This window comes from Panthera uncia (assembly GCF_023721935.1).
Source record: "Panthera uncia isolate 11264 chromosome B3 unlocalized genomic scaffold, Puncia_PCG_1.0 HiC_scaffold_1, whole genome shotgun sequence".
NCBI lineage: Eukaryota > Metazoa > Chordata > Mammalia > Carnivora > Felidae > Panthera > Panthera uncia.
The window spans coordinates 76844862-76865453 of NW_026057582.1; the positions used below are offsets into that span (position 1 = coordinate 76844862).

The following is a 20592-nucleotide window of genomic DNA, read 5'->3' on the forward strand; positions in this document are numbered from 1 at the left end:
ATTCTTAATTAGAGGGTAAGCACTGGATTATTCTAGTTTGTCATTTACCGCAGCAAGCAGATGCTGACATTCAATAATCACGTCTTAAACAAGAATGGACAAGGAAAGCCACTTAGTTTGAAATCCTGGTAAAGACTCCCATCAGATGTAGTCCAACATGAAGATTTTCATAATCCCTTTTATAATCTCTCACTCTTCATGTAAAAACCTTAAGAAATGCAAGCATACATATAACCATTCATTAGATCTCTATGTGCTATGACTTTTATAAAGAGCATTCAAAGGAATCCAGTCTCTTTTGCTTTGCAAATTGGATTCTCAATTCATTTTAAAGACACCATTTGCGATGTAAGTAAAAACATATTTTCTGTCTATTTTAGAGTCCAACTTGAAAAAAACATAATCATGAATGTAGGGTGTGAGGTAAAATCGTTTTAAAAATCATTTCTGGAAATGTAAAAAAAACAAAAAGGTACAAAGAAGGAAATAACAACGATCCATATTCCCACTATATTTTGTATTCCATATTCCCTCTACTTTTGGGAAACACTTTAAACAATTCATGTATGTTGATTATCAAGAATTCAAATAAGGCAAAAAGTTACAAAGATGAGAATTAAAAAACAATCATCTCAAATACTACAGTTCTCATTGTTAACCTTAGATGAACATCATTTTATACATCTATCTATAGCTATCTACTTGTCTATATGGATGGATATTTAGATAGAAGTGCTTTTATAAAAATAAGTAGAGATGCTATTTATAACAAAAATTATTTTTAAAAAATTTCAAGCAATTAAAAAAATTGAATTGAAATTAAATAGTCTAACATCAAATGAATGTATCTCATTTCAAGATATATTATTTCCTGAAAAAAGTCTCTTTATGGCTAAAGTATCATGAAAAGTATTAAAAAGCTGGAGTCACTGTCATTAATTATATTGCTGTTTTTATGAACTTTGTTCTTTTTTTAATGTTTATTTTTTTTGAGATAGAGAGAGAGAGTGTGTGTGTGTGTGTGTGTGTGTGCGCGTGTGCACACGCATGAATTGGGGAGGGGCAGAGAGAGGGAGACATAGAATCTGAAGCAGTCTCCAGGCTCCTAGCTATTAGCACAGATCCTGATGCAGGGCTATAACTCATGAACAGGGAGATCATGACCTGAGCCGAAGTCAGATGCCTCACCAACTCAGCCACCCAGGCGCCCCTGAACTTATTTCTTTAGACAGTTTCAATTGACTTCCTTTTTTTTTTTTTTTTTAAAGATTTTATTTTTAAGTAATCTCTGTACCCAACGTAGGGCTTGAACTCACAATCCTGAGACCATGATTTGTATGTTCTACCAACTGAGCCAGCCAGGCACCACAGTGACTTCCTTTTTTGGAAAGATTAACACTTTTGAAACTTCTTCTCCATTTCCTCTTACCACCTCCTGAATATTGTTAAATGTTTTATTATTTTTTCATTATTCAGGTTATGTGTCCCCTTTTGCTTTGTAGATATATTTTGAGAGTTGTTTAGTGGTTGCTCTATGCTTAAATGAATCGAATGCATACAGCTCTGGGTGTGATATCTTTGTGCTTTATTTTCAGTTATTTTGATAAATAGTAACCCACCAACTTAACACAATCATTCATAATCTCTGATATTTAGGGTCTAAAACTGTGTAAACCACTATCATTCATCATGAAAAAATTGTTGAGTGCCTGTTTGGTGCCAAACATTGCTGAGGTCTAAACTCTCAATGTTAAATAACATATAATCTCTGCCCTTAAGAAGCAAGAGCAACCGGGGCTCCTGGGTGGCTCAGTCGGTTAAGTGTCCTACTTGGGCTCAGGTCATGATCTCATGGCCCATGAGGTCAAGCCCCGCGTCGGGCTCTGTGCTAACAGCTCAGGGCCTGGAGCCTGTTTCAGATTCTATGTCTCCCTCTCTCTTTGACCCTCCCCCACTTATGCTCTGTCTCTCTCTGTCTCAAAAATAAACGTTTAAAAAAATTTTTTTAAAGAAGCAAGAGCAACCAAAATATATTAAATTCCTAGTGTGTTAGCTCCATGAGAACTGCTTAATTATTTCTTTATCTGCTGTGTCCATTATAAGGCCTGGTATTGCATAGGCTCTCAATTAATACTTGTTTAATTAAGTGGGACTTTATGTGCTGCAAACTGGGGTAAGCGCATTGAAAGCTATACCTGGGGTGCCTGGGTGGTTCAGTCGGTTGAGCATCTGACCTCGGCTCAGGTCATGATCTCACAGTTTGTGGGACAGAGCCCCACATCTGGCTCTGTGCTGACAGCTCTGAGCCTGGAGCCTGCTTCAGATTCTGTGTCTGCCTCTCTCTCTGCCCCTCCCCTGCTTGCTCTCTCTCAAAAATAAATAAACATTAAAAAAATTAAAAAAAATTTTTTTAAAGCTATATCTAATTTTATCTTAACAACAAACCTATTAGGTAGGCATTGATTGTCTCTTTTTATAGATGAGGAAACCAAGTCTCAGTAAATAATATCCCAAAGTTATATGATAGGATTTGACCGTAAAGTTCATTCTTTTTTCATGACACCTGGCCTGCATCATTTATGCTGGAAATAATGTAGGAAAGAGGCACGTGAACTACTGTTTATAATACATGGGTAAGAAGTACAATAGTATATGTACCGTCTAGAGGCTAAAGGGCTGTTTGGTGTGGAATCTCCACTCTATCATTTTTTCACTATCTGACGTTGATCAAGCTACTTCTCTGAGCCTCAGCTTCCTATCAGTAAAATGGGATTAACAGAGGGAGGAGTGAATGAAGTAACTCAGGTAAAATGTGTAATGCCTGCCACCAGTGCTCAAGAAAGAGTAGCCGTTACCCCTATTTTTACAAAGTTCTCTGGATGCTCGAAGGAAGGGATAGTTTTTCCCCCGGATTTTCAGGGGAGGAGACATTTGTGCTTGGGCTCTGCTAGAAGCATAGGAATTTATCAGGTCAGAAATAGACAGCATCATGGCAGAAAGAGAAACATGGATCATAGGACTGGAGACCTTGCCGAGATGCACCGTATTTGCATTACCCTAATTAACTCCCGAACCTTCCTTCCTTGGCTTGCACATCTCGGGAGTGTCCAAACAGGAGTATCTGTGTTTAGAAAGGCCGACTTGCAAATAGACTATCGTATCTTACTGGACCATCTTCCCACTGAGAAGGTGAATTCATCAGTGTCTGTACAGCTCCGAGGAAACGTAAGGTGACGGGACTTTAGGACTCCTGGTCCAGGAGGCCAGGGGCCATCCCAGGCCAGCTTCAGAGCCCTTGTTGGTTCTGAGAAGGAGCCTGCAGTCTGTCTGATATTCTAGAACAGTGTTTCTCAATCTTTTTTTTGTTGCCCCTCTCTTTAGACTTTTCCCTAATTGCCTCCCCGTCATGAAATGTTAGTACCATAGATAAATTGCCTATGTGTTATGTACTCTATGTTTATCCCTACTTCATACACTCAAAGAGTGAGATTTTTAACCCTCTCCCAAGAACCACTATGAATGAAGCAGGCTTCAGAGGGATTTCTCAGGTGGGCTGCTGTTCTGGAACTGACCCGAAACTTGAAGGCTCTAACCGTTGTACCACAAACAGCCATTTGCACGATGATTCCTTCCAGGAAAATAATCTGGGCTACTGCACCAGCTTCCCATCTGGATCCGTTCTCTCCCTTTCACAGTCTATTTTCCGTATAGCAGCCTGAGTGACCTTTGAAAAATGTAATCAGATCATGTCTCTCCCCAACTTAAAACCTTCAAGTAGCTTCCCCTTGGACTTAGAAAAAAGTGTGGATTCTATTTCATGGCCCTGAAGCCTAGCTGATATGGCTCCCATCCACCGCTCCTGTCTCTTCTGGTGCCAGCCTATGTATAGGGGAGGGTCTCCCATGGACAAAGGCCATCGGACAGAAAGTCACACATGTTTTCAGCGAGCAGCTCTCGGGGTGTGCAGATCTCTGCTGAGAGGACAAGGGTGGGCCCTGGCAGCAGTGGCCATGACACTGGAAGGGCTCAGAAGAGGGGGGTCTGGAAAGACTCCTCTGAAGCACGTGAAGTGAGGTGAGGGTCACCTCTGTGCAGAGGAGACAGCATGTGTGGAGCCTCTATCGTGGGAGGGAGTGGCCTACATGTGAGCCACTGACAGGTAACTGGCTAGGGCTTGCTTGAGATGAAGCTGGAAGATGTGGAGGTCCAATCCAATAGGGCCTTTGAGGCCAGGTTAAGGGCCAAAATCTGTTTTAAGAGAGAGAGAGAGAGCCATTGAAGGGTTTTGACTAGGTGATTAGCTACAGAGGTGGTAAGGTCAGATTTTTGTTTTGAAAAGATTGCTTTGGTTTCAGTGTGAACAGCAGGCGAATGAACACAGACCAGTTTGGAGGCATTAACGTGGTAGGGTGGCTAACCAGTACTGGTTTTAGCTCACACTGAGAGGCCCACATCCTGGAAACGCCTCAGTCATGAGCAAGCTAGCACAACTGGTCATCCTGCACGGTGCAGTCATTCAGATGAGAGGTTCTAGTTGTCTTATGAAAAATGCAGGATCTTCTCTTCCCTCAACTCATTTCAGAAGTAAGAGGATCAGCATCATGATTCCCTTTTTCGGAAAGCCCCTTAGAATTGGCTTCCCCAAATATACAGACAACACAGCAATACACACACACGCACGCACGCATGTGCAACTGCTTCAGGTAAGCGTGGATTGTTTTCTCTACAACAGGCCTGGTGGCATCATGTTTTTGACATCTCGAAGCCTGGAGCCTGCCCAAGTGAAGGTTGATCTAGGTAAGAAGGTGGACAAAATCATTGGCGTGCCTTGTACTTCTGCTCACTATCAAGCTGCACCTTGGGCCTGGGCTCCTATGCAGTCTCTTCATCCCCACTATCCTGGTCACAGCTTTGCTTTCCTTCCCTAGTCCCAGGAACGCTTGTTTTTTGACCATGCTGTACTACAGAGCACTTTAGTATCTGTCAATTGCCCCACAATAAAATAAATATCGTCACTCTTAGATCTCAGAACTGTCTCTGCACCCCCTTATCTAACTGTTCCCACTGTTTTCTAGTTCACTAGGTAGAAGACTTTTGTTACTAAACCATCAGAAAGAATCGAGGGAGGAATACTGCTCCTTCTTCTGTAAATAGCTAACGGGGCCCACTCTGTGTCAGACACCACTTTAAACACTGGACATGTACATTTACTAGTATTTGTATTAATAAATGGATGACACATTGGGCAGACTTTTATTAAGCACCCATGATTTTCTAATTAATCTCTCAAGCCCAGGACATAGGCCACAACCTGAAACAAAGCTCTTCCTTTCGTGGTGGTTATGTTCTACAGTGTGGAGGGGAGAGACCAAGAAACCAGTGTGTGTGTGTGTGTGTGTGTGTGTGTGTGTGTGTGTGTGTGTATCATGTGGCAGGTGACAAGTCCCTTAGACATATCAGGGTAAGGGCTGGAGAGTGACATGGCCTTGGTGATTCATATCGAGTCACCAAGGAAGACTTTTTATGAGGCATCATTTGAGTGGACACCTGAAGGTGGCTAGAGACTAAGTCATCAAGATTTTGAGGCAGTTCAGGCAAAGGGAACAATTTAAAATTGTTATTTTAAATATTAAATATTTTAATATTTTATTTTATTAAAATTGTTATTTTAAATATTAAAATAATATTTTATATATGCATATATATACATACACACACACATATATATATTTGGCTTATGGTTGAATCTTGGAATCTAGTCTTTCATTTTTTTTTAGGCATTGTTCAAAGTGTCATAAATCCATTTACCCCCCTTGCTCAGTATCTTCAAACTTTTAAAAACCTCTCTTTTCTTCACTTTCCATATTCCCTACTGTCACTTTCAATGACCTGTCATGGAAATTTTGGTACTCATCAAGCCATTTACTCCCTGTTTTTTGTATTTTTTGTATTTTTCTCTGATTGATACATGTTTTAGTGACAGAAAGCCAGTTTTGTTCCTGATCATGACTTTTTGTCTACCTAAATTGTTGTGTTTGCTAGAAAGTAAACTCAGGCTGTCATTAAACATTAATGCTGGCTACAAATAATAATGTGCTTGAATTTTCAGGCAGAGACAGGTCAGATTTATATCTTCAGATAATGGTATTTCAGTGCACTGTTTCCTGAATATCTTCTATCTTTATTACATGTACTGTAGGGAATACAAAGATGATGGTGATGATGATAGTACCTCTCCCTAGGGAGCTTTTAATCAAGCAGGAAAAATACATCACAAAGGCTAATTGATGGTAGGAGACGGGGTGTATCAGGATTCTACTCCTGGATAGTATAGATCTGAAACACAAAATGATAAAAATAGTTACTGATATAGCCCCTATGTGTATGTGTACTAGGTATAGGTTTAGCAGGTATCACTACCGACTGTATCTGAGGCATGAGAAATTGAGGCACATAGAGTAACCTCATAGCCATCTGAGGTTACCATGCTAAGTGGCGGAGCTGGGATTTGAACCAAGGCAGTATAGGTCTTAAAGTTGTGCTAAGGGTTAGGAAGGAGGGACCCTCTGGGCCTCAAGACTGTGAAGCATGGAGCCCAAGAACATCTGAAATCTGAGGTCATGGGCACAGTTAGGATGGAGTCAAATATTCTGACAGACAAGACCAAATACATTTTGAGAGCCAGAGCAGGATGTGGAGACATTATAGGCTGCTTTAGGCTGGTGAGAGCATAAGAAGGGCCGGAGTTGAAGATTTTTGCCTTTGAGGTTGGGCCAGGGAGGAGTGATTAAAGTACCTTTTCAGATGCTACATGTTAGGTTCCAAATAAGGCGTTTGGATCAAAGGGAGAAAAGGCTTTAGAAATGCCAGGGTTGAGAGATCACTTGTCCTGGGTCTCACTTAAGCTAGCAGTGAATTTTCTTTTACAATAGAGGTGGAAGTAATAAGCCCTGATTAATGCATTTCTTTTCACCCATGCTAATTTTACATTCAGTGTTACTTGTTTTCAACACTTCACTTGTTTTCCTTACGGTCCTTGTATTACTGATTAAAGTTTGGTTTTGTCTCCCTACTTGTGAGTTTCTTCTGCCATTTTCTTTGCCTGCTTTGACCCCTTTCCATACCGTGGTATCTTTTGGCTTCAGAAGTCTGGGTTCTGATCCCACGTGTGCCCTGAATTCACTGTCTAGCTAGAAAAAGAATTTGGAGAGCGGGCTCCATTTCTCTGCAGGAGGGATTGTGGAATTGCACTCTAAATAGGGAGAACCAAAAACTGTCTTAAGGATGAGAACACTGAGGTACAGAGGGGTTGAGTGGCTTGTGAAGAAAGATCGCTATTAGTGATTGCCAGAGCTGGACTCGGTCCAAACCTTCTCACTCTGAATTCATTGTGTTTTCCCCGGTCTGCGCTGCCTGGGGGGGAAACCGTCTCACATGAAGACTGATCAGACCCGGACCGGTTGCACCAGGGGGTGAGTGCTCCATATTCTTTGACTTAAAGGAGAGGAATTAGTGAATAGCCTGGGTTGGGCTCTGTGCTGACAGCTGGGAGCCTGGAGACTGCTTCAGATTCTGTGTCTCCCTTTCTCTCTGCCCCTCTCTGCTTGCACTCTGTCTCTCTCTCTCTTTCTCTCTCTCAAAAATAAACACTAAAAAAAGAAAGATTCTTTTCCTTTCCAAGAAGAATATATACCATGAGATTGACAAAAAATAACACCACCTCAGGATGGAAGTGGTTCTCAAGGCCAGTTCATTCAAACACCTAGCCATTCATGGAAAGGTTAAGTCAAGGGGACCTGGTAATGGATTGGAATCTGAGAGTGGGAAGATTTTAAGGAGGACCAGTAGGTCTGTGGAACTGGATGGTTAATCATTTGATTTCCTCAGAATCTATCGACATTCATCAATATGCACTTGAAAATGTCCAACTCTAGCAAGCCTTCTAAAAAATCCATTCTATTTGGAGGACTTTGATTTTACCTTCTTTGGGATGAGATATGTATTTATCACTGAGTTTCTTTTCTTTTTTTTCCTTTTCTGTGTTATTTGCTTCTTCTTTACTCTTTGTAAACTTAATAACCCAGCAATCACTTGTTTGTGAGTTGTAGTGAGGCCCCATTAATAATAATACCTTACTGTGGCGAATCTTGAATTTCTACCTCTTCACATAGAACTTATTCTACCTCTGAACCCCTCCCTCCAACCCCCCAGTAATTTCCTGGAGCCTAGCATCTGCTCAGCAGTCTGGCTAGTCATACCATCCTCCAGTGTCATCCTCACTGCACCTTGTCTTGGCCTCTGCTGCTGTCGCCCTCCATCAAAATGACACTGTGCTGAGCACAGCAGCCTTGTCTAATGGCCTGTTTGAGTTCTTAGGGCACTGAAGAAGATGGTGCTTGGTGAAGAACAGCCTCTTTTCCAATCCCAGGGCCCAGGGCCCTGAAGCAGGAGTTGCTTGGTTTCATACACTTACAAAGTCTTTTATGAACACAAAGAAATTTCCTACCTTCTTTCTTCTGTCCGGGTCAGATATTGTCCCTTTTGCTCCATTGTCCCCATCTCTCTTAGTCCCCTACCCGCAATTTCTCCTCTCTCTCTAGATTTTCATAACTAAATATGTCCCCTTCTTTCTTACTGTCTCTCTAATCCCCAAAACTACTCCCTGCGTGTCTACTCATATAATAAGCTCCTTGTCCGTCAGTTTCACAAAGAGGTGGACTAGATATTCCAGGCTGGGATCAGGTGGGTCAGCCGTGACACAATAGCTTTAGATTGATGTGCTTCAGCTGCTCCATCATTTTTCTGTGGGTTATATGATGTTGTTCTTTTATCAGAAAACCACTGGGAAGCTCATCCTCATACTTACTGAATTATTTCAGTGATGAGACTCCCCGCCTCCACTCTCTTCTCTTCCTCCTCAAAGTCACAGTCTTTAATTCTCCATCCTTTATATTTTCTCCAGCCTTATTGAAATTATTTGTTTTCTTTCTTCTGTCTCTCCATTTTGAAAATCCTCTCTTGTGAGCTTGAGTATGGATAGAGTGTCTTCCAGGCCATCCTACCTGAATGTGATGTACTGAAAGGACATTGACTTTGGGGTTAGACTGACCTTGTGTTGAAGCCCAACTCCACCACTTCCTTCTCATGAACTTCATTCGTGACAATATATAAAATGAACATAACAACTCTACGAGACAAAAGATAACTGCTTCAGTTAAATGAGTTATCAATTGAGGAATTTCTAACTAGGGTCAAACCACATAAGCAGTGTTGGTCTGCTCTCCTTCTTCCCTTTTTTTTTTTTTTTTTCTCTCTCATCTCTTGGTGACAAGTTGCACTTAGCTGTGCATCTGGCTGTGGTTCATCACTGCATGTAGATCCACATAACACTACTGCAGCACATGTTGTGCCTTTCCTTATCTGGCTGTCCTTCTTCCAGGTGAGTCAGTACACCAGTGGCCTTTGCATCAGGTTCATCACGGAACCTTGAGAGGTAGTATGTGGGTTGACATTTAGTCATAAAACCACATGTTCCACCTCTTTGTACCTCTTTGTAATGGTGTCATACTTCACTAATACTGTAAAGTCTCTGAGTACCTTAGATGTATAACACAGGTCTCCCATCTGAATCATTGTTTTTTACGTGTAGTACATCATGGTGGCAGCTAATGATATTAATGCACAGTTGTATAAACAGCCACGTGTCTAAATCTGTTTGTGAATGTGTTCATTGTGTTCATTTTACTGAAACATTTTAGGATTGAGGACTAACTAACTATCATTATGGCTATATTAGTAGCATTTGGGGTCTGACAAGCAATTGAGACAGAAGAGGAGGAATGGGGAAATGTATTCTTTAAAAAATTTTTTTTTAATGTTTATTTATTTTTGAGAGAGAGACAGAGCACAAGCAGGGGAGAGGCAGAGAGAGAGGAAATATGGAGTCCAAAGCAGACTCCAGGCTCTGAGCTGTTAGCACAAAGCCTGACATGGGGCTCAAACTCATGAGCCGTGAGACCATGACCTGAGCCAAAGTCATATGCTCAACCAACTGAGCCACCTTGGTGCCCCACATGTATTCTTTTTTTTAAGTTTATTTATTTATTATTAAAGAGAGAGAGAGAGAGAGAGAGAGAGAGAGAGAGAGAGAGAGAATGAATGACTGGGGGAGGGGCAGAGAGAGAGGAAGAGAATCCCAGGCAAGCTCCATGCTATCAGCATGGAACCTGATGTGGGGCTCGGTCTCACAAACTGCAAGATCATGACCTGAGCTGAAACCAAGAGTTGAGTGCTTAACCAACTAATTCCCTGAAATTATTTATGTTATACAATGTTGGTATTTACTGAAATATTTAATATTTCAAAGCATGCTTTTTGGAAGAATAAGTGGAATACTGTAGTGTTGTTTTGTTTTGTTTTGTTTTGTTTTGTGGCTCAAATAGACCCCCCTAACACAACCAAATGGATGTTTCTCCTGATGATGTCAGTCCCTTTGAGAAAGATTTTCTTGGTAGATCCTGATCTCTTAATCACACAGATTCCTCTCAACTAGAAAGTCAAAATATCCTGCAAGTAAAGTTCACTTTAGGGACCATTGTTACTTAATCCAAAGACAGGTGTATTTGATAGTGTGCTCCCTAGTGGCCTCATCTGATTCAGATTTACTTTGCATTTGTGAGACAGAAATTTGTGCCAGTTGCAACTTTTTATAAAAGGCTATAAAAAGTGACAGAACCCCAGACCTTAGTTTCCTTATCATTCTGTATTCTAACTATCATCACAGATCTGTTTGCTGTACCCAGTATTTATTTGCTTTTATTTCAAACTATCTTTGAAACTGGCTACAGGCAATGTAAAATTTTCCTGATTTCAGAACCACGTTCAGAGTCCTTTAGTCCCAAGAGGTTCCCTTGTGTGCTTTTAAGGGGGAGAGACTGAGAGACTTACCACTCTTTATTTTGGGAATCAGAACAACAGCCATTTGTCTCAAAATGCATTTTCATTTTTTTATTGTGCATATTTTTTCCTCTGTCCTCCTAAGCAGTTTTAGCAACCTCAAATTCAAATATGTGTTTATTAAGTTGTTTTATGTTTTTCAAAGGATTTTTTTAATATGTTTTGAATCCTAGGAATATAAGAGAGTTCTAGAAGCAACATGAGGCTGCTATTACAAGTTATCCAAGGCAACCATCCATATCTCAAAGCTTTGAGCTTTCCATCGGTTTCATAAATGCATATAATGACCTTCACCTTTATTCTTTCCAAGCCTACCATAGGGATAGCTGTGATTTTTAATTTCTGATATAATAATAGCCTTTTTATGTTTTTGCCTTTCAATTGAAATCAATTAATATATTGTTGAGAATGAACTTGTGGAATGATCTGGAAATGCTTTTTTTATAAGTTTATTTATTTATTTTGAGAGAGAGAGAGAAAGAGAGAGAGTACGTGTCTGAGCGCACATATGTGCAAGTGGGGGAGAGACAAAAAGAGAGGGAGAGAGAGAATCCCAAGCGGGCTTTGCACTGTCAGCACAGAGCCCAACATGGGGCTCAGTCTCACGGTTCATGAAATCAGGATGTGAGCTGAAGCCAAGAGTCAGATGCTTAACTGACTGAGCCACCCAGGTGCCCCTGGAAATGCTTTTAAAATTGCATGTACATGGTATGAAAGAACTATTAAACATCTGTGTGATATATTAACCTGCAGGAATTGTGCCCATGATATTGTTGCACAGAGTAGTAAAAGTGTAAGTGTCAATCATATGGGGAATTCTTGGAGCAGCCTGTTTTTTTAAAGGAAGATGTGAATTGAGCCCAAGATTGTATTCTGTCCTTTGCTTTGGGTCTGACTGCAGCTACTTTGACATAAAGGGTCTGTGTCTTTAAACCTGTTGAAGTTAGGGATAAGATAATTACCCTCTGTGGCTGAGACTTTCTTTTAAATTCAGATGGCAAACAGATTAGTTAGATGTTGAGATAATTCTCTGGAAAGCTTCAGCCTCCTGCCGAAGGTAGAGTTTGGTTTAAATGATTGAGCAAACGTAGTTCCAAGGGTCCATACCCACAGCCAGGCCCCTGATCACAAGGGGAACTGCTTCCAAGGAGTGAGGCTGGGGGGAGTTCTCTGATACTTTTTATTACATTTCCTGAGGTAGAAACTTACTGACATTCGGTCATAATTCTCTTCCTTGAGGCAAATTTAATGCTGATATTCAATTTTAACCTTTCTTATCTCCTCTGGGGCATTTGTGGGTAAGTCTTTCTTTAGGTCCTAGTGGAAATATTAAGCCGTGAGTACTGGTGTTCTCTCAGGACAAAGTGGAATTCCTAGCAAGAATTTTGCAAGTATTACATCTTCTTTTTCTTTGCTGCCAAGTGGAGAATTGATATTCTGGCTAAGGGGTAACATGATGTTTTAACTTGCTTAATAGCCATAATCTGTTAACCATCATTTTCTGAAGAGGAGATAAATAATCCTTACGTAGAAGTGTTAGAGGTCTCTTGAGGGTCTCCCATAATGAATTCATGATCTCTTCCTAAAGTTTTAGGAAATGCAGTGCTTTGTAACTTCTACATGCAGACTTTTAAGACAGACAGACTTGGATTCAAATTTCAATTCTGTGACTCAATAACTTTGTGACTTTGGGCAAGTTGCTTAACCTCTCTAAGCTTATATTTCTCTCGTGGTTAAAATGGGAGAATTACTAATAGCCATCTAGTAGGACTATGGGAATCAATGATGGAGGCATAGGAGACACTAAGCCTAGTGCCTAGTAGTGATTAAGGACTCTTGAGGTCGGCCAATATCTGCCTCCTTCTCTTGTTCACATTCCTCTTTTTTCTCCTTCTCAACCAAGTATGAATCCACCTATTTTAGTAGCACACCATTATCTTTAATTTGACTGCCTGTCTCCAAATTGTTAACTTCCTGCCTCTTCATTGGTCAACTAAGGAAAAGCAGCTTGCCAGACAGCAGTGGTGATTCTAGCTGTTTGTGCTGAAACAGACATGAACGCTGCATCGGCATGCAGTGCTGGCTACTCCATCCCTTTCTGGGCAGATCCTTGTTGAACATCACTGTATTTAGGGTTACTGGCACTGTGCAGAAAACATCTCAAAATGACAAACTCTCACGGCAGATTTTATGAACTGACACTGGATTCAGATGAATAGGGCCTTCTTCCATCCCCATGGTAAACGTGTGTTGGTGAGTATTTAACACCGGTATGGCCTCCCTCAACAAGAACAGCCAAGCAAAGAGGAAGCAGATGCACCTTACAGAACCATTGCTTATAAATTATAGTCCCGTGTAGGATCCTGAATATTTAATCAGAGAAATCTTCTAAAAATCATATTTAAATGAAAGATCTGTTCCAAGGAGTGGCTTTGAGCCCACTTGCTTTCCTCCGTATAGTACTACATGGCATTTAAAGTTCTGTCTAGGGGCGCCTGGGTGGCTCAGTCGGTTAGGTGTCCGACTTCGGCTCAGGTCATGATCTCACGGTCTGTGGGTTCAAGCCCTGCGTCGGGCTCTGTGCTGACAGCTCAGAGCCTGGAGCCTGCTTCGGATTCTGTGTCTCCCTCTCTCTCTGACCCTCCCCCGTTCATGCTCTGTCTCTCTCTGTCTCAAAAATAAAAAAACATTTAAAAAATTTAAAATAAAAAAAAAATAATAAAGTTCTGTCTAGAGGTGCCTGGGTGGCTCAATCGGTTAAGCAACTGATTTTGGCTCAGTTCGTGATCTCATGGTCCATAAGTTTGAGCCCCACATGGGGCTCCATGCTGACGGCTGTGTTGAAGAAAAGTGGTGAGAGTAGACATCCTTGTCTTGTTCCTGATCTTAGGGAGAAGCTCTCAGTTTTTCTCCATTAAGGATGATGTAAGCTGTGGGTTTTTCATATATGGCCTTTATTATGTTGAGGTATATTCCCTCTAAACCTACTTTACTGAGGGTGTTTATCATGAGTGGACACTGTACTTTGTCAAATGCTTTTTCTGCATCTATTGAAATCATTATATGTTTCTCATCCTTTCTCTTATTGATGTGATGTATCACATTGATTGCTCTTTGAATATTAGACCACGCTTACACCCTAGGAATCAATCCCACTTGATCGTGGTGAATGAGTTTTTTGATATATTGTTGGATTTATTTTGCTTTTATTTTGTTGAGGATTTTTGCATCTGTGTTCATCAGGCCTGTAGTTCTCTCTTTTAGTGTGCTTTTATCTAGTTTGGGTACCAGGGTAATGCTGACTTTATAGGATGAGTTTGGAAATTTTCCTTCCTCTTCTATTTTTTGGAACAGTTTGAGAAGAATAGGTATTAACTCTTCTTTAAATGTTTGGTAGAATCCACCTATGAAGCCATCTGGTCTTGGACTTTTGTTTTTTGGGAGTTTTTTGATTACTGATTCAATTTCCTTGCTGGTAATCAGTCTTTTCAAATATTCTATTTATTCCTCCTTCAGTTTTATATGTTATATGTTTCTAAGAATTTATGCATTTCTTCTAGGTTGTCCAATTTTTGGCATATGATTTTTCATAATATTCTCTTACAGTTGTTTGCATTTCTGTGGTATTGGCTGTTATTTCTCTGCTTTCATTTGTGATTTTGTTTGAGTCCTTTCTCTCTCTCTCTCTGTTTTTTTTTTTTTTTTTTTGGATTAGTCTGGATAGAAATTTATCAGTTTGTTGATTTTTCAAAGAACTAGCTCCTGGCTTCATTGATCTGTGCTATTGGTTTTTGTTTGTTTTTGTTTTTTAGTTCCATATCGTTTATTTCTGCTCTAATCTTTATTATATTCTTCCTTCTGCTAGTTTTGGGTATTATTTTTCTTTTTCTAGTTCCTTTAGGTGTAAGGCTAGGTTGTTTATTTGAGATTTTTCTTGCTTCTTGACGTAGGCCTGTATTGCTATAAACTTCCTCTTAGAACCACTTTTGCTGCATCCCAAGATTTTGGACCATTATGTTTTCATTTTCACTTCTCTCCATGTAATTTTTGATTTCCTCTTTGATTTCTTGGTTGACCCATTCATTATTTAGCAGCATGTTACTTAATCACCATGTATTTGTGCTCTTTCCAAAACTTTTCTTTGTGGTTGATTTCTAATTTCGTATGTTGTGGTAAGAAAAGATACATGCTATGACTTTAATTTTTTTTTTATTTGTTGAGAATTATTTTGTGGCTTAATATGTGATCTATTCTGGAGAATGTTCTATGTGCACTTGACAAGAATGTTTATGTGGCAGACCTTTAAACAAGAGTGCCCTCCAAGCACCCTGCCTGTCTTTATTGCTCTATAAAATGGGTGAGCCATTGTCCATTGAACAGAAAAGCCTATTTTAACCCCTTATTCTGTCTAATAAAAAAAATTGTTGTTCGAGAGCAGCTTCCTTAATTTGGAAATGTAAATTAACTTAATATATGAAATGAGTTTTCTGATTTGATGTTCTCAGAAAAGCAAACTCCAGAGAATGAGTTTGCATATTTAGAAAGATACTCCTAGGGGTGTCTGGGTGGCTCAGTCAGTTAAGCATCCAACTTCGGTGTGGGTCATGATCTCATGGTTCATGAGTTCATGCCCCACATCGGGCTCTGTGCTGACAGCTCAGAGCCTGGAGCGTGCTTCATATTCTGTGCCTCCCTCTCTCTCAGCCCTTCCCCTGCTTGTGCTCTGTTTCTCTCTCTCTCTCAAAAATGAATAAAGATTAAAAAATCTAAAAAAAAGATACTCTTAATTTATAAAAGGAGGCTACCTTTGTTTTACCAAGAATTTACCAATCCCACTTTTGTGAGATGCCGTGTAGTCAAACATTGGCCATTGGACCTTGAGCATTCAGTGAGTAAGAATCTCATATATACATATTCCTTTTTTTAAATCATAGAGAAGGGGTTCATTTCCTCAGTATACTCATCTGTCTCCCAAAGATGATGATATAAGCCAGATAGTGACATGAGCCATGGATGTGTTGAAGATCTCAGTATGTTATATTCTCATGAAGATCACGTGGAAAGCTGATATTTGTTTATCTTTATGTATGAAGCTTTGAAGAGGTACAGGAGAGGTGAATAAAGGATTCTCTGAGGTCTATGGGAAAATCTTCAATGCTCACACCTTATAGCATATCTAGGTAGCAACTAATAAACAAACACAAAAAGGAGCCCTTTTTCTTATCCTTTGATAATTATCTGTGGCTATTGCTAGAAATTTATTACCTAAAATAATTCTATTGACCAAACTTTGGCCTCTATTTTATTTTTGTAAAGCTTTGCCAATATGTTATAATAATGCCTAGCTTGGAGTATTCGTAGTTTCTTAGTCAAATCAGGGTTTTGAAAGGTACAAATTTTGCCTTTGAAGTATAGACTGATTTAGTTCTTTCTTTCTTGTGACAGTGTAAGAATACAAAGAAAGTCATAAAATTATAGAATTTTTATGAAGAAACCAAAAATCATTGAGATAATATGTAAACTCTTTCAATTTTACTGCTCTCACATAATTATCTTCTTCCCTTTACTTATCCCTAGTCATTGAGCATGAAGCAACCTCCTTCTTATCAAGACTTACCCTCCCTGTGTGTCCTCTGGCTCATGTCCTTTCCTTCCTCTGGTGCCTTCTTTCATCTGTTGTCCTATATTTTATTCCATATTTTGCTTGTATCATCAATATCTCCCTCTTCACTACCTCCTTCTTCTCAACCTAAAACCATGCTTAGATTTCCTTTCTTAAAACAAAACAAAGCAAAACAAAACAAAACAAAACAAAATAAAAGTAACGACAAGGACAATACCTTGATACTTGTCCAGGCTACTCTTATTTTTTTCTCTTAACTACCAGCCTCTCTCTTGCTCTTTGCAATATACTTTGGTGTCCTCTTACTCTACTAAAATCACTGTCTAAAACTCTGCCTGTAATTTCACCTTCTAATTTATTTCTTTTTTAATCTCTTTACAGAATTTTATGTTTTCCAGAGCTCCTCATTCTTGACTCTCTGATCTCTTTCTACCCCATTCTATTCTGACGTTACTCCTAGGTTCATCTTCTTAAGTTTGTACGGAACAAACTACTTCTTTGATCAAAACCCATCCTTGTCTTCCCATTTGTGTAGGAAGTTAGCATTAATTTCCCACCAACCTGGATTCAAATCTTTTGACAGTTTTTTGTCACTCTTTCTTGACTTATCTCTCCTGACATATGTCTTAAAAGCAGGTGAAGAGAGTACTTCTTCCCTTTGTACATGTTAGCAGATTTCTCAGTCTTGTATAATGCCTCTCCTGGAATTCCCTCTTTTAAAATCACACCTGTCAAAACCTTATCCTTTAGTGTGGAGCTATTTCAAATGCTTTCTTCTTTTTGAAGGATTTTCTGATCCCACAAACATGATGTGTCTCTCCTTTCTTTAACCTTCTCTGATCTACTCTTTGATGTCTTATAGAATCTCTTTCTGCTTTGTATTGCAATAATTTAGCTAGTGGTTTCTATTCTTCTATTCTTACAGTGTGGTAGAGATTCTTTGAGAAAAAAATACCTCTGGGGGAAAAGAGCTAGAAGGTTATTGCAGACCTACCTTTATTTTCATATCTTCTATGTAAAGAATAGTACTATTGCATTCCATGGGTGTGGGTTGGAAGGAGATAGACAGGCACTAACTTTTCCAAAATCACACACAAGAGGCAGAATTCAAAGCTACCCAGGCCTGGATGAGCAATGGGAGAGAGTTGTAATTCATACCCAGAGACACTAGCTGTACCTGGAGGAAGGCTACCCAAGAGGAACTGGGGTCTTCAGTAGAGGCTGTACTAGGAAGGAGGGAGCCAGGGAATAAATACGAAATTTCTTCCATTCTGCATTTCCATCTGCTGCTGGTATTTCCTGACGTCTAAACCCAGTAGAAGCCAGAGTGCCAGGGAGCTTGTTGAGTCAGTCTCTTGGAGTTTAGAGTGGTGTATAGAAGGGTATAGCCTGAATCTGAATGGACAGATGGATAATTTCCAGTTTAATAATGGAACTTACAGATAATCTATCTTATCAGTATTGGGCTCAGATGGAATCATAGGGCATTACTTTGCCAATGGCTAAGCAAATAAAACTTTGCATTGGCCTTCTAGGGCCAGAATCAATTATGAAGCTGACAGTAAGCAGACAGGATGGCTGCAGCTAATTCTTGGATCTTATTTTAGGCATTGGTGAAATATGTTATGAGCAGTGAATAGCATCTACTAAAAAGACAATAATTTCCCATTATGATGGGGTACGACAGATATTTCCATTTGGGGTAGAGTGAAATCATGTACTTGCTTATTGGAAAAAGACTTAGGGAAGAAATCACCACAGCGGTGTTGTCTTGGAGAGACTGTCAGCCTGGAGTTTGCCAGAGGAAATGGAAAGCATGAAGGGTCCCCAGGAAACAAAGTGCTTTTACACTGAGCATAACCAGAGAAGGTTACTTTGTAGGCCAAATTAAGATGTATAATTTAGTGTGTGGAGCCTGCAGAGCTGCTGTATTTTACTCAAAGCAGAGCAAGCCAATGCTGCTTGAAATAGTCCTGTGAACTCAGCATGGAATTATAGTGCTGGTGTATCTAACCACACTCCACATTGCTTTCCTTGTTATTTTGCTTTTTTTTTTTTCTCCCAAGACATATAGTTGGGTTTTTTTCCCCCTGGTTTCTCAGATGGAAAATATGCGTGATGATTCAGCACGGCCCTCTGATTTGCTAATGGGTTATTGCACAGAAGTGTTTGCCCTGCTCTGAAGCCTGCCTTTGCCATGGTGCCTGGGAGAGTGCTGAGGTTGAAGCTCCTTTACTCAGGGTATACTTTCTTTTTCTTCAAAGAGGAGTTTTGTGGTTTCTCGGCTAGCTAGTAGGTGTCACCAGATAATATTTTGAGTTAGTGAATCGTAAACTTAGAGACTAAATGTCTCATTTCACAAAGGAAAGAAGAAAATACTTGAGGGGTATTTATCCACATACAGACACTGTCAGGGATGCTAAGCTGATGGCTGAATCCTGACAGTCTTTTCTTTGGTTGAGAGATCCTGGGGAAAAGTATGGATAGTTATTCTGTGCTCCAGAGACAGCCCTGTAAATGTTCATTAACAATAGTGGAGGATGTGCATAACAATTTTGATAAAAGTAATTTCAGGGGCACCTGGGCGGCTCAGTCGGTTAAGCGTCCGACTTGGGCTCAGGTCATGATCTCGTGGTCCGTGAGTTCAAGCCCCGCGTCAGGCTCTGTGCTGACAGCTCGGAGCCTGGAGCCTGTTTCGGATTCTGTGTCTCCCTCTCTCTCTCTTTGACCCTCCCCCGTTCATGCTCTGTCTCTCTCTGTATCAAAAATAAATAAAACATTTAAAAAAATTAAAAAAAAAATTTCAAACTGCAGAAGAGAATGGGGAAATAAGAGTGTCTGGAAATGTGTGTATTCTTTGCAATAATCTATCTTAAATTATTTGGATTTTGGATATCCAAAATTGTAGCAAAGCTAATTCTGAAACTCACTTTCTAATATGAAATAATCTTTTTTTTTCTTCCGTAAATTTCCTCTAAGATGCCCTGTGGATGCTAAATTCAGGCAAGTTAGATTGTCTTTGTGCCATTGATGTATCAATACCTGTGCTCTTGTGCATTCACAGGAGAACCTTGTCCTTTTCAAGCAACTCCACTTTATAATTAAAACAATTCACTTCTCAATCCCTACCTTTCATTGCAGAAATGTCTTTTGTTTCTTTTTTTTTTTTTTTTTTTTTTTTTGTTAAATGGTAAGGCCTAGAGAGAGAGGTACTACGAGTACCACCCCTATTTGCTTACATGATCATTGGAAACTCAGAAATTATGAACCGATAGCATGAAGAAGCCCCCTTGCACCTGGATTTGGACCCACAGAACCTGGTAGAAGAGTATTTTATCTTGGAAACAAGGTACAACTTTACAACATTGTTTTAAAGTTTAGAATTCCAAGAATGGGATGCTTTTCTTTTATAGTTGGTAGGGACTTACTTTGCTACGTATCCTGCCACAAGCCACATGACCAATGTTGCAGATCTACAACCCCAAAGTCACCCCTTTTATCTTCTACACTGTATCACCTGATCTTTAGTTGAAAGGTTCATCATAGTACAACACCATGGCTATGACTTTCACTGTTTTTGCCCTTTCCTCTGCAAAAGAAAATGTAGCAATAGAGGGAAAATGCAACAGGTCTTTAAGAAGAGATGATACGTGAGAATGAAGCGAAGAATTTAAAGATGTAACTGGGTATGTGACTCCTGTTATTGTCAAGGAAGGGAGGAAGAAAGGCTTGCTTATATTATGGAAGCTGTCTGGTGTAATCTAACACTAGTGTCTGAGACATGGGTTCTGGTCTCAGTTTGGCAACACTGATTGAAAGATGTTAGAGCTAGGGTTTACAGACCTATAATAAAAGCATAGTAAGAAGTTAAATCACTGAATCTTAATTTCTGTAGCTACAAAATATGGAGAATTATCTTACCACCCAATCTTTTTCAGCTTTGCATAGTCTTGTTTCCCTCCATTTAGCCCTTAAATAGCTGTGTTTCCAGTACTCTGTTCTACAACCTTTGT

At 39.8% G+C, this 20592-nt stretch overlaps 1 protein-coding gene across 2 annotated transcripts in view; it reads left to right on the plus strand.

Moving 5' to 3' along the window:
* Window positions 1-20592, plus strand: part of FMN1 (formin 1) — a 427872-nt gene that overhangs the window by 11361 nt on the left and 395919 nt on the right. Inside the window, exon 3 of one of the 2 annotated variants that reach the window (XM_049611644.1) lies at window positions 4733-4797. The exons of the other annotated variant lie outside the window; for it this stretch is intronic. The gene's annotated coding sequence lies outside the window, so the exon portion shown is untranslated. The remainder of the gene's footprint in view (window positions 1-4732; window positions 4798-20592) is intronic. 2 annotated transcript variants of the gene reach the window in all.